Source organism: Lipotes vexillifer, unplaced genomic scaffold (genome assembly GCF_000442215.2).
Source record: "Lipotes vexillifer unplaced genomic scaffold, Lipotes_vexillifer_v1.1 scaffold49, whole genome shotgun sequence".
NCBI classification, from domain to species: Eukaryota; Metazoa; Chordata; class Mammalia; order Artiodactyla; family Lipotidae; genus Lipotes; species Lipotes vexillifer.
Window position 1 is genome coordinate 228,747 of NW_006790551.1, and position 14,230 is coordinate 242,976.

Below are 14,230 nucleotides of genomic sequence, written 5' to 3' on the forward strand. Positions count from 1 at the left end.
CCAAGCGGCTGGGCAATGTCCGCTATGGGAATTCCAGCCCAAGATGCACCCAGACTAGGAAGCCTCTTGTTCCCATTCGCCTTAGAGCACTCTTCCTTCAACCAAAGATACCAGGCAACTGGGTGGCAAGAGTAAGGGGAATCCAGCCAGAAAAAAAAAAAAAAAAAAAAAAAAAAAAAGAAAAGAAAGGTCCAGCATGGGAAACCTCTTTGTCTCAATGGGATGATAATTTTCTTCCCCTTCTTAGAGGTTGTATGGCCTGGGGAAGCTCTTTCTGTTCTTTCAGACAGCACTAGAAGTAATGGATGTCCCAGAGACACCAAATAAATCAAGCAGACCAAAAGAGCCCCAGAGGCTCTGAAAATTAAGCTGTCATTTGAACAACAGTACACAAAAGTAGACCAGGACAGTCATGCTATATCTAAATAAAGTGACTTTCTTCTAATATAAAAGATTTAAATAGGAATCAGAAACTGCTGACATAATGGACAAGGTGTCCAAGATACATTGAAAATCACCCATTATACCAAGAACCAGGAAAATCACATGTGAATGAGGAGAGATAATCAATTAAATAGGATGTTGAAATTATCTGACAATAGTTTTAAAGCAGCCATCATAAAGGAGTCAAAAAGCAGTGACAAATTATCTTGAAAAAATAATTGAAAAACTTATGAAAATAATAAAAGTTATTAAAAAAACATGAAAGTAATATAACTAAAAAAATACAATAATATAAATAAAAAACTTGCCAGATGGGCTTAATAGTAGAGTGGCAGTGAAGTGGCACTGACTCTTTACAAAAGTAGAGAGGCAACTAACTGATAGAAGAGGACAGAAAAATGAATTTAATCATTTAATCAGAAGAATAAAGGAAAACTAGATTTAAAGAAAAGAACAGGGCATTAGGGACAAAAACAAAAGATCCAACATTTCACTATCAGCATTCAAGAAGGAAAGGAGAAAATAAGTGAGGTTGAAAAATTATTACAGCAATAGTTACCGACCACTTCCAAAATCTGGTGAGAGACATAAACCTACAGATTCAAGAAACTGAGAAGACCCTAAATAGAACAAGCACAAAACACCAAGAATCATTACACTTAAGCTTTGAAGAACTAAACACAAAGAAAAAAAAAATGGAAAAAAGCCAGAAGGAAATAACACAGTGGCTACAGTAGAAAACTAGTTTGAATTAGCACAGATTTCTCATCTAAAATCATGGAAGCCAGAAGAAAGTGGCATATTTTTCAAGTGCTGAAAGAAAAGAATTATTTGTTGTCAATTCTATATCCATGTGGTATATGGAAAGGAAATCCAGAAAAGAGGGGATATATGTATATGTATAGCTGATTCATTTTGCTGTACAGTAGAAACTAACACAACATTGTAAAGCAACTATACTCCAATAAAAATTACTTTAAAAAATACTATATCCAGAAAAAACTCTCCTTCATGAATGGAGAAATAAAGAATAAAGAAAGACTAAATATTTAGTTAAATTAAAAAAAAAGCCAATAAAATGATTTCCTATTGACATGTCTAAGTATTTTATTATTTATTTATTTGCTGTGCCGTGCAACTTATGGGATCTTAGTTCCCTGACCAGGGATTGAACCTGGGCCCTTGGCAGTGAAAGCACTGAGTCCTAACCACTAGACCACCAGGGAATTCCCAATATGTCTAGGTATTTGAAAGGAGCTTTTTCTTTCTTGGAGTAAAGACAATAGGACTGGTCATACTCTTTTTTTTTTTTTTTTTTTAAGACATATTTCTAATGACTCTGGTCAAGCTGAAATCTTTGTTTTCTTTAGTTTTGAGAAACTAGACCTAAAAATCTGTCATATAAGATAACTTTAGTTTCTACTAGTATGTTTCAGTAAGAGAGCGTTCTATGTCCCTGTATATGATCACTGGTAAACAACAGCAGTAAGAACATTAAAACTAATATTCATAATGATGATAATGACAGCTATATGCTATATACATAACATAAAAGAGAATGTATTATAGAAGTGTTGGGTAGAGTAATATCTCTTTCATCCATGTTAACTGGATGATGGTCTTTGAATGTTCGATGAATTTTGCAAGTTGGAAATTATAAATGAAATAGAAATCCAGGTAGAGTGAAATCTGAGGAAAACTGGATTTGAGGTATAGTGATTTATATAGGTTATTTAGTCTGAAGTGAATATTACAAAAGAAGAAGTGGTCAAAGTTAAGATTGAAGTGGAGAGAGGATATTAAAAATCAAGACCTGATCGTTTATAATTTAGAGAATGCCTAACTATTGAACAATCATGAGTAGAAGAGTGACATAATCTTTATGGTATTTTAGGAAGATTACCTAGGCATAAATATGAAGCAGGAAAATAAATAAGAATTTCTAGCAGGTTGGATAGAAGCTATTAGAAAAGTTACAGAATAGTCCATGGCTTGTAAAGATTCTCTGAAGGGGAGAATGAAAGATGCACATGAGGGCTGTTGTGGTGGTTGATTCTGACTATTCAGGGGTTTTTATTAAGAGAAACAGAGAGGTAATTCTTATGATTGACTCCTGGGTTTTAAATCTTAATGGATGATGAGAGTGCTATCAGAAACAGGTAGTGCAGAGTTTGTTTTGGGAAGAAAATGAGTTTGCTTTTAGCTGTGCATTGGAGATACCTACAGTATATTCAGCTAGCATTGTCTGTGGCAGGGTTTCTCAACTTTGGCATTATTGACATGCAAGCTGCAGTATTCTTTGTTGTTGAGGTCTGTCATGTACATTGTAGGATGTTTAACAAGACCTCTGGCCTTAATCCAATAGATGCCAATAGCACTCTTCCCCTTGTTGTCCAGTTGTGGTAACCCAAAATGCCTCCACACATGGCCAAACGTTCCCTGAGGAGCAAAATCCACTGCACTTGAGAAACCCTGGTCTAGGAGGGATGTTGGCAATTTATGATTCAGTCTTATCAGTGACTGGATACATCAGAGTAAATTGCTTAGTATTTGCTGATGATATGTAAACCTTTCACTGATACTTACTTTTCAACATTGGCCTTGAAATATTTGAGTTCAATAATTTAAAATTTGGGCCATTCAGTAATTTTCCCCATAGGTACATGTTCAAATGAAAATACACTTTTTAAAAAGATAAACTAGGTAAGATTGAATGGCTCATAAACTCTAAAATAAAAAGGTAATTAACTTTAAGAAATCACTCCAGATCAGAGAAGAAAAAATATATTTGACAACCTAATTTCAAAACTTAAAAAGTTCAAGAAAATGCAAATATCTGGGACATTTTCATGTCCTAACTTTAAGGTAGTTTGCATAAAAGTATATTCCTAAAATAATTTAAATATTCCCTTTTTGGTAGCTCTTAAGGTAAAGGAAAATTATAATAATGCAATGTAGACAATATTTAAACCACAATTTAAAAAAAATTACTTTGTACATAACTTCTTTCCATAACTTCTGTTTTGCTTACCATTATTTATTATGAGAGAAAAATTGTTTCTCCCCGAAAGATAATTAATGTATTCTGAATTCATGTTACCTGAGCTGTCATGCATTTGAAGTATTTATAGCTTTAGATTTATGAAATGTGGAAATACATTTCAAAGGAAAAAAGCTTGTATAAACATTCAACATTGTTAAGCTTTCATAATTAAGGCACAATACCATTATACATTTTAAATAAATGGACTGAATTTTATAAAGTGTGTTACAATGAATACTGGCATATTTAAAATATTGAATTTGGGAACATTTTCTAAGGAGACAAAGGATCGAAGCTTCTTTCATAATCCCTTGGGGTTCTGCTGGTCAGTGGAACAATAGCCTCACAGTTCTACCAAAAAAAGGGGAGGGTGGAAACTACTTTAAGCTAAATCCTCCTTTCAAAGTTACATGGTGTAAATTAGTATATTAGCAGCTCTGAGAAGTTAACAATAAAGGAATCTGTTTAACTTTGCTCAGTACAGTTTGTTGAATTCTTTACACACAACTCTAAGATTCTGATGCACTAATATTATACGTATATACAGACATACATATACATACCTACCTACCTACTTGGCATCTAGTTGTGTGTTATTCCTCTTATATCTCTTTACATAGAAAGTATTGCCTCTTATAGTGCTCTGCAATTAGTGAATGCTCTGTTACTGATGGTTTTTCATGATAACTGAAAGCAATTACCAAATGCCCTTACCGTTTTGTATTTAATATATCTGTTTGTATTTCCTCAATAGACAATGAACTTTTTCATAGTAGGAGTCATCTCTTATTCACCTTTTTTTTAAACCACTCTACCTCATAAGTGCATGTGGTAAAGTATTATTCAGACATAAAAATATCTATAGCTGCCACAGAGAATTCAAAAAGCATCTTTACCTCACCAGTGACAAAAGATTTCCAAGGTCTTTCATTTTTTCAGTAGATTGGAAGACTGGTAGATTGAAGCATATTATCTTTTTTATGCAAGTGGAAGACTAAAGACACTCAAAATTACTATTTTAAAAAAATATATTTATTTTTTATTTGTTTTACTTTTGGCTGCGTTGGGTCTTCTTTGCTGTGCACGGGCTTTCTCTAGTTGCGGCGAGCGGGGGCTGCTCTTCATTGCAGTGCATGGGTTTCTCGTCGTGGTGGCTTCTCTTGTTGCAGAGCACGGGCTCTAGGCGCACGGGCTTCAGTAGTTGTGGCATGTGGGCTCTAGGCGCAGGCTCAGTAGTCGTGGCGCACGGGCTTAGTTGCTCCACAGCATAGTTGTGGCAGTGGGCTCTAGGCGCAGGCTCAGTAGTCGTGGCGCACGGGCTTAGTTGCTCCACAGCATGTGCGATCTTCCTGGACCAGGGTTCGAACCCATGTTCCCTGCATTGGCAGGCGTATTCTTAACCTCTGTGCCACCAGGGAAGCCCAAAACAGTCAAAGTTATTACATTAGGGAATGGTGGTGAAGATAGCACAAAAGTGTGTGTGAGTGTATGTGCTTGTGTGTGTTTTCTTGGTGCTATCACTCAACAAATTGCTCAATCTTGGCTGACATCAGTATCATTATTAGTATTATTTTTAACGTTTTTACTGTTGTTTACCAGTGATCACATACAGGGTCATAGAACTCTCTCCTACTGAAGCATACTAGTAGAAACTAAAGTTATCTAATATGATAGATTTTTAGGTCTAGTTTCTCAAAACTAAAGAAAACAAAAGATTTCAACTTGACCAGAGTCATTTGGAATATCAGCCCTAAAAAAAATGAATACACCAGTCCTATAGTCTTTACTCCAAAAGAGAAAATCTCCTTTAAAATACTTAGATACATGAATAGAAAGTCATATTATTGACTTACATTTTTAAAAATTTTAATGAAATATTCAATCAAAGAACAGTATAAAATGTTCATCTAGGAAAGAAAAGTAGTAAATTCACTAGTAATGGACTTAAAAATTAATAAACTTATTACAACAATGATATATCTATAGACATATAATGTTTTCAATGAGGTTATAAACTATAACATTCAAAGCCAATGCTAACAGAGTAATTAATTGCTTTTATAACACAGAATTTTGTATTTGTCAGTATCATGTTTCTGCATTTGCAGTTTTCATGTTACTTTAGTTGCAGTTTCATATTTATTTCTATAAACACGTATTTCAAGTAGTGGGTGGAAATTAAGGCAGCCAGATGGCTCAATGAGCTAAATGAAAGAATAGAAACTCAAAGATACAAATTCCTTGTTTTGTCTGTCTTCTGCATAACCTGAGATATAGGAGGATGACCTTAGTTTTGTTGGTTCCTGTTAGGTAACTTTTCTAAGTACAGGGTTTCTCCATGAAATCACTGTAGTTATTTAATAAATATTATAGATAAAAATGGTGTCCGCTCTATATATTTTAAAGAGAGTAATCATGAGTCATAGATCTACATGTAGATGACCCAGCACATCACCAACATCATTTAAACACCTCTATTTATGCGATTCCAAATTTTCCATTCAGTTCAGAATAAAATTATGTAAACCTGCACAGGTGCAGAAGCAGTTGGTAGCACCAGGTTGCAAATTAGCAGGCCAAAAAGGGCAGGACCAAGAAAGTATAAACATGGATTTCTCAGAAGCAGTTTCCATCCAGGAGAAATGAGAACAGACACAGAAAGAGGCAGATTCCATGGCAGATTGCATGGAAAGCTATAAAAGACTATCATTACCCTTGAGATATATAGAATGTCTTTAAAGTTCAAGGCTAGGGCTTTACTCTTACTTCAGTGCACAGTTGTAGGCAAGGCTCTTAAATTTGGGGGGCTTCTGTTTCTTTTTCTGCAAAACAGTTAAGAAGATACATGATTCAGCGGATTGGTGTGAGATTTTTAATGAGATAACATACTTGATGGAGCTGGGACATAAGTTCTTAGAATATCAACTCAGTGGATATATTTACATGCCAGATACTCTGCTAGATGATGGGACACAATACTGAATATCTCTCTCTCCTTATTCTTTAGCAGAATAATTCCTGGGTTTTAGCTGGGTTTATAGCCTCTAGGAAGACAGAGAGCCTTTCTTTGTCTCTTGCTCCTTCTGCTAATAGGAATGTGAACATGATAGCTGGAGCTCACGTAGCCATATTGGACCTTTAAGTGTATTATATGTACTGAGAATGGCAAAGCAGCAAGATAAAAAGAGACTTGGTCCCTGCAACCTTTGAGAAGCCACTATACCAGTCACGCACAAATATGACATGAAAGTATTCTAAAACGTGGAAGAAAAATACACTACCGTTTTAAAATAGTCTGTGTTTTCTCTCACTGTTGCTAAAACCCACCTTACTTGAGGCCGTGAAACAGACAGAAACACCCCTCTCCTCATGGAGCACATCTGATGAAGAAAAAAGGAAATAGAATAATTCATCTGACCTATTTCTAGAGCCCACACTTCTCTATGGTCTGGAGACCTGTATTAGATCCTGTACCGATGGTTAATAAGGCTTTTTCCAGGACCCATTAGAAGTCCCTTTGAAACCAAATGTTTCAGAACGGGACCTCTGAGATTTTGAAATTTTCACAAGAGGCCAGTCTCAAGCCCCACACAACATGACTCTCTGCTGCCTCCCTGGGTCTCTGAGTGAATGGACTTTTGCAGTTCATTCTACAAAATACCATAGATTATCTGTTCAATGTGATAATAGTATAGTGTATGCAAGGACTGGTGGTACTTAAAGCTGTGAAAAGTAATTTTGGATCAAACTGTGAAATGCTGTGTATTCTTTTAAGAAGTTTAAGGAGTAGGCAGAAATTAGTTATGTTGGTAAGTGAGTTTCAGAATGCTTTATTAATTGAGCACAAATAATATGAAATGGGACAGGAGTGGGGTTGCAAGAAGCAAATAAAGAGGCGGGTACAGTGGCTTCTCAGTGCCACCTTTGATGGATCTCTTTCCCTTGATTTTATAAGGGTCAACCACCAAAACGAACTTCTAGAAGAAAACAAATATATGAAAAGTAATAATCGACTTCGCAGATAGTCATTGTAGTTAATTCCAGGAATGAAAACAGTACCTAATAAATACTAGATAGGTTGTTCCATCGAACCATAAAAACATACCAACAAGTAAACACAAACCAGTAATCTTTCAATATGGAAAAAGTAATGATAAAAGCAATTAGATGACTAGAAACTAAAGGAGAAAGCAATCACCAAACATCTAAGTCAAAGCTTATATTGAAAGCTTTAAAAGAGACACGAGCTTTGTAGGACGTGGGTGAGGTAGTGATTTGCTCAAATTTTAGGCCATCAATTTCTTGATGCAGATGACAGATTTCTGAGCCCAGCCATCAAAGGAATCCATGTCTTCATTCAGAAAAGGACAAATTGCTCAAAAAGTCTTTCTGAACCTTGATTTTATACTCTAAGGCCTAGAAAGAGAAAGGATGTTATGACTAATTCTCTTTTTAAAAATTTCTAAAATGATGATGGAGGTAGGTACCCAAATATTAAAAATAAAACAGCAACAACAAACAACTATTCAATGTAAGATTTCCAATTGCTTCTCAACCTGATTTTGTGCTTCTTTCCCCCTCACTTACTCTTCTCAATCCATTTTTCTTTCACTTTTTCAAATCTGCAAAGCTCTTTCTCAACTTACAGCTTTGCACTCTGCTCAGAATGGTTCACTGTTCACTCTGCTCAGAATGGTTCTTTCTCTGATTCTTTCCTTCATTGCCTCATCTCTTCACTGAAGCTTTTTTAAAAATTTTTTTAAAATTTTTAATTTTTTTCGGTACGCGGGCCTCTCACTGCTGTGGCCTCTCCCGTTGCGGAGCACAGGCTCCAGATGTGCAGGCTCAGCGGCCATGGCTCACGGGCCCAGCCGCTCCGCAGCATGTGGGATCTTCCCGGACTGGGGCACGAACCCATGTCCCCTGCATCGGCAGGCGGACTCTCAACCACTGCGCCACCAGGGAAGCCCTTCACTGAAGCTTTAACTCACCTTAGCATTAGCTCATTTCCATACCTCTATTTTTCTATGCTATCTCTCATTCTCCTTTATTGCCCCAATTTTTTTTTCCTTCCTCATAGATAGGAATATTATCTTAATATCATAATATTCTGTGTGTTGTCTTCTCTTCATGTGATTTTCTGTTTCTCTCAGCACTGCATACTCAGGACCTAGCACAGTCTGCTGCAGACAGTAGCCTCCTGATGATATTGGGTGAATAGTGAATAAATAAAACTCACTACATTTCTTCCTTGCTTAGCTTGCCTTAAAATATATTTTCTAGACTACAAAACCATTTAGTATATAGTCAGGAAGAGGACTTCCTGTAAAAAAATATATTAATTCTATTGGAAAACTGTCATTATGATGATCCTAAGGTGCTATGCAGCAGTCAGTATCTTTTTCTCTTTTTTGAAGAAACTAATAATACAACACTTTTTTCTTAAAATAATGAAAAAGTGTAAAATTTATTTCCAAAAATGTAGTACAGTCTGCCCCTGAACACAGATTAGACCACCCTTCCTAACCCTCCACAGTTGTCAAGGGTCAACTGTATTCTCTTTAAAGAATGCCTACAAAGCATCCTATTTACAATTTGACACTAATACAATTTATTTCTAAATAGTGAGGTAAATGGTTTATTTTCTTTTTTGATTTCTTGACTTCAAATAAACCTGTAGGCAGGTGAGTGAAATAATATTCTGAAAATAATTTTCTATCAAAATGAATTTAGTATGTTCACTCTATAGATCAAGTGATTTTCATGCAAGTTAAATACATATTTCTAGTAATGTAGCTAATAAAATCAGATTCAAGGAAAATGTATGTGGTTGATAAATGTTATTAGAGAAATTAAAGTGACCATATAACATTCATAATTTTTCTTTAATGTTGAAAATTGGTATAGGTGAAAATTGATTTTATATACTACATACATGATGATAAATGTGATATAAACAAGCCAGTTGGAAAAGTATTCTAAAATTTCTTTCTTGGGGAGATCCTCTTATAGCTATCATTCCACAAAATTCTTTAATTTGGGATAATGGAATCATCTAGAGAACTAGATGTTTAAAGAAATCACTACATTTCCAGAAATGTTTGAGTAATGCCCTTTCATGTTTCTTTCTCTTTAAAGATGATGATTCATGCTAACTGCATGATTGAAAGAGGGAAATTTTGTACCACCAAGTCTTTGGAAAGCAATAATTCCTCTGGCATACTTAACAAAATGCTTTGTTTTGAAGGTAATGAGGACATTACAAGCTGTTTGGGTCTTTTGTCTAAAAATTCCCACCAGAGGCTCTTTTAAGCCACTGTGGTTTTCAGTGCCTGATTCCTGCAGAGCCCAAGTCTGGTTTTGCTGTGGCGTCAGCTGTTACTCATGCTTGTTGTGGCCTGTGTGCCATTCGTGGGAAAATACTCAAAGTTGTGAGAAATCCACTCACTTTAGGTGCTCTCCCTTGGGGGCATAGTTTTGATCATCTTTTCAAACTGAGATTCTTCCTTGTGAAATTCTGAACACAGCAACATATGTTAACTTGCCTTGCCCTGACCTGAACAGAAGTGAAACAGAGCTAATAACTGGCATATGGTAATTATAGGAAAGCCCACATTAAATGAATAGTATGAGATATCATTACACTTTTTAAATTTTAAGAAGGAAAATAATGTTCCATCAGGAAAATTATAGGAGTGTTTTGACTGAGGTGACAAAGTTTAGTCTTAAATAATGAACCATAAGGGACAACTGGCTTGAACAAGGAATTCCTTTTTCTTAAACATGTCACTGCCCTGCAATTAGAAAAAGATGATATATCGGGGGGGAAACATTTCAGTGACATTGCCTTACCTATTGTACATTTGTCCAGCTGAGTTTATGACTTGAGCACAGGTAAGAGCCAATGGATTTTTTGAAAAACTGCTGGAGAACATAGAAGAAAATTACCTGAATTCTGAGCCTAAAGTCTTGAAAATAATTAGAAAGACCTATGCCATGGCTACAAAAATAGAAATAACTTGGTCTAGAATATAGGAATGGGATGGTCAATTAAATATTATATAGGATTTCCAAAGAAGACAAGAAACATAGATGAGAAATTATTTTTTCTGTGTATGTGTGCATAAAAGCTCAACTAAAATGAAAGATGCTAAGAATTAACTAAACATCTTCTAGGAGGCTGGGATGACTAAATATATACAGGAGAAGGGATATGGGATCATTCTGGCAATATAGCTTTAACTTTTTTATTATTAAAACTCTTAATACATAAGAAAAAGTAGAGCAGACAGTGTAAAAAACTTCCTTGTGCTCATGATCTAGGTTCAAATGTTGTTAATACTTGGCCAATCTTGTTTCATCTATACCACTTTCCACATAGCCCTACCTGTCCCCATATACTTTTTGACTTTTTTTAATCAGGGTAATATGATTCCAGTGACAACATTTCATTTTGGTGCTTGTCTTCTTAACAAAGGATAAGTTAGATGCATTCAATACTATAAAAAGATTTGGCATTGGGAAAACAGTATTAAAAATGCCTTTTAAATGACTTTAAATACATAGTAATAAACATAATTATGCTCTTAAGATAACTTAATGGTCTAGCACCTGCTTTGTGAACTTTTCTACTCTAATTTGAAGCTTATATGTTGGATAGCCCTTACTCTTACAAGCCTTCTGAGGAATCCTTAATAGGATTCTTCATGTATATTTTAAGTCTAGGGACAAGAAATGACCCACTTTCAAACCCTAACTTTAAATCTCAAATTGCATAGAAGATTTTTGATATTTCTCGCATTTAGTAAGTTGTACAAAAGATAAAGTGAAATTCCAAATGCCAGGAAGAAGGCTAAATACAAAAACATGTTGACTGATTGATTTTAAATAAGTTAATGAATCCATTATGCTATTCCAACCTCATTATTATTGTGATCTTCACACTCATGGAATATATATTTGTTGAAGACTGTGGATGGGTCAGTGAAAGAAAAAAGAGACAAAAAAACAACACATGTGAAGCCAGTAGCTAGTCACTTTGGCTTAATTTATTAACATGAGAATTGCTTCCAACCAGGAAAAAAAAAAATTGAAGCCCATTGTTTATTCAAGATATTACTTGATTCTTTGTGAGAAGCTCTAGAAGTATCCATAGAAATCATTCTTGGTTCCACTTCCATTGAGGTAATTTTATACCAGAAAGTGATTAAAATGGAAAGAGGAGAAAAATACTGGCTTAAACTTTATAGTGATGTTGGACATGTTTTACTTATGTAGCTGAGTAGATAAACAGTATCTTGCAAAAACACAAATGTGCAGTGTGATAGATTTTTCAGTAACATAGATGAAAAACATACTAGTGTGATCCTATTCAATGACAAGTGAAATTTTGTAATATGTAAATATTATGCTTAACTTGCCATATAGAACATTATAATCATCTTAATGGTTTTATAAGAAACCTTAACAAATAAAGAACAATTGCTTATTTCATAATTAATACTAAAATTTATGATTGCATTACCCAAAATGCCTTAAAGATAAACATTAAAACTGTTTATAGTGGTTTCAAAACCAAAGAATTATTTAGTTCCTGTAGTAATCATAAGAATAGGAAAGGGTTTGGAAGGGAAAACTGTCTCAGATGAAGGACAACCAAGGAGAGCCTGCACTTGGATTAAGCTTCAGGCACAGACTGCAAATGGGATTTATGATGAAGAAATTAGAAGCAAAACATGTCTGAAGGTATTGTTTACCCTTTACTGCAGGTGGCATCCTCTGTAGCTTTGGGCTTTCGGAGAAAAAAAAATGTCTTAGTTTAATTTCAATAGTATGATAAAGAGAAATTAGTAGAGCAGAAGACAGAAGAATATTGGGAGGAGATGGGGCTGCATGAACAGAAAGAGAAAGAATTGGATGAGTATAAAGAAAGCCATAGGGAAAGGAGCTGATGGAAGAAACTTCGGGCTTTGGCACTAACTAGCCATGTGACTTTGGATTCATTATTTATCAACACCAAAATAGTTTAGTCTCCAAAAACGGAGTCCAAAAGCTGCCTCCCAACAGTTCTATCATTAAATTAGACCACTTGTGTAAAGTACCTGTATGTAGTAGATTTCCAACAAATAGTAACTGATTATTATATACTGATTATTAGATATATATATATTCCAATATAAAACACTTTTGCATTTTAAAATAACTTTAGAGTTAACTAATGAGCCGTAAGGGAAATCAGTCTCATTCATTTTTAATAATAATTCATGATTATGAATTGTGTGTTTATAACATAGAGTAAGGAAACTTCATGATTTTGAGCTTTTAATTATAGATAGATAGTTTCATGTGATGATTATATGAGTAATGCTCCAAAATTATTTGGCATCGATTATTTAGATATTTACTCTTCAGTTTAATTTGAGAATTTATACATGCTCTTAGGATAGAATTCCGTAAGTAAGAAATTTCCTTTCCACAAACATAACTACATAAGCCATTGGTGTACTACTAGGGAATGACATAAAATATATCCATTTTTGTAAGTTGATTCTGAATCTCCAAATATCAAAATCCATATAGTTTCCTTTCCTAATCATTACTACTTTAACCTTACATAATTCTGGAATAAAGATGAGGGAAATGTTCTCTTTCCCATATAGCCTGCATTCAGATAACACAATTGGAGTGCTCAGTTGCTATGGTGAGCATCACACTAGAAGTACCTTTATAGGAAGTACAATATAAGATCACCTAGCCTCTCAGCAGAATTATGAAAATTTCTCAGAACCAGCAAGTACATTAGTGATCAGGCTATGAGAACAATGCCTATAGTAAGCATATATTTAGGATTTTGCTCTGTGAATCTCTGGATTCATTGCAGTGTACAGGTCTCCAAGGAGGAAGTGTTGTTTAAACAATGGTTCTTTGTTTCACCATCTTAGGTGTTTTGTTTTCTTATTTTCTTACTCTGCTTTGAATGTTCACTTGAGCAAACAGCACAATAGCTGGAGAGGAACGGTCTTGGTCTTTGAGCTAGCTTAGTTTTAATAGTTTTGCTCTCTCAAGTGCTGAAGCCATTCTGACTGGCTCTTGTGAGTTCTTGGCAATGATTTAGTTTGCTGCTTGAGTCTTCAGCACCATGGCTGCCTGCTGACAGGGGCTGCATGGCTGGGTTTAGTTACTCTGTCCTAGTAGCATTGCCACGTGGAGGCCAGAAAGAATGTTTATATGGCCTAAAGATGCCAACTCATCCTGCATGTCTCTGGACATCTATTTTAAATAAAAATGCACTAAAATATAAAAGTGCAAGTGAGAAGAGGAGCAGGGTGTGCATATGGGTGTATGGGAAAACATGAGGGGTGTAGTCGCTAAATTACCACAGAAGAATGATCTCTTTTTTATCTTAAACTGGAAGATATGCCACGATATGTTTATTAGGAAGTTCATGCTGAGGCATATTTTGCTTTGAAGATCATAAAAGGACTCCACTGAGAATTGCAAAGCAGATTATATGAGGATTTCAAAAGGTTATACAATAAAATCTGGGAAAGTGTCCTAATCATTCCCTTAATGACTCACAATATTCAGCCTCTCCCTTCCTTTCTCATTGTTGCTAGTGTTCATTTTATGTAAAAACTTCAACTGGAACTAACTAGGACATCTTTAGGGTAATGTTAGTTTCTAGGCAATAGTAATTTTCAATTAAAATTGCACAGTGTACCAGTGGATTGAAAGTCAGATACA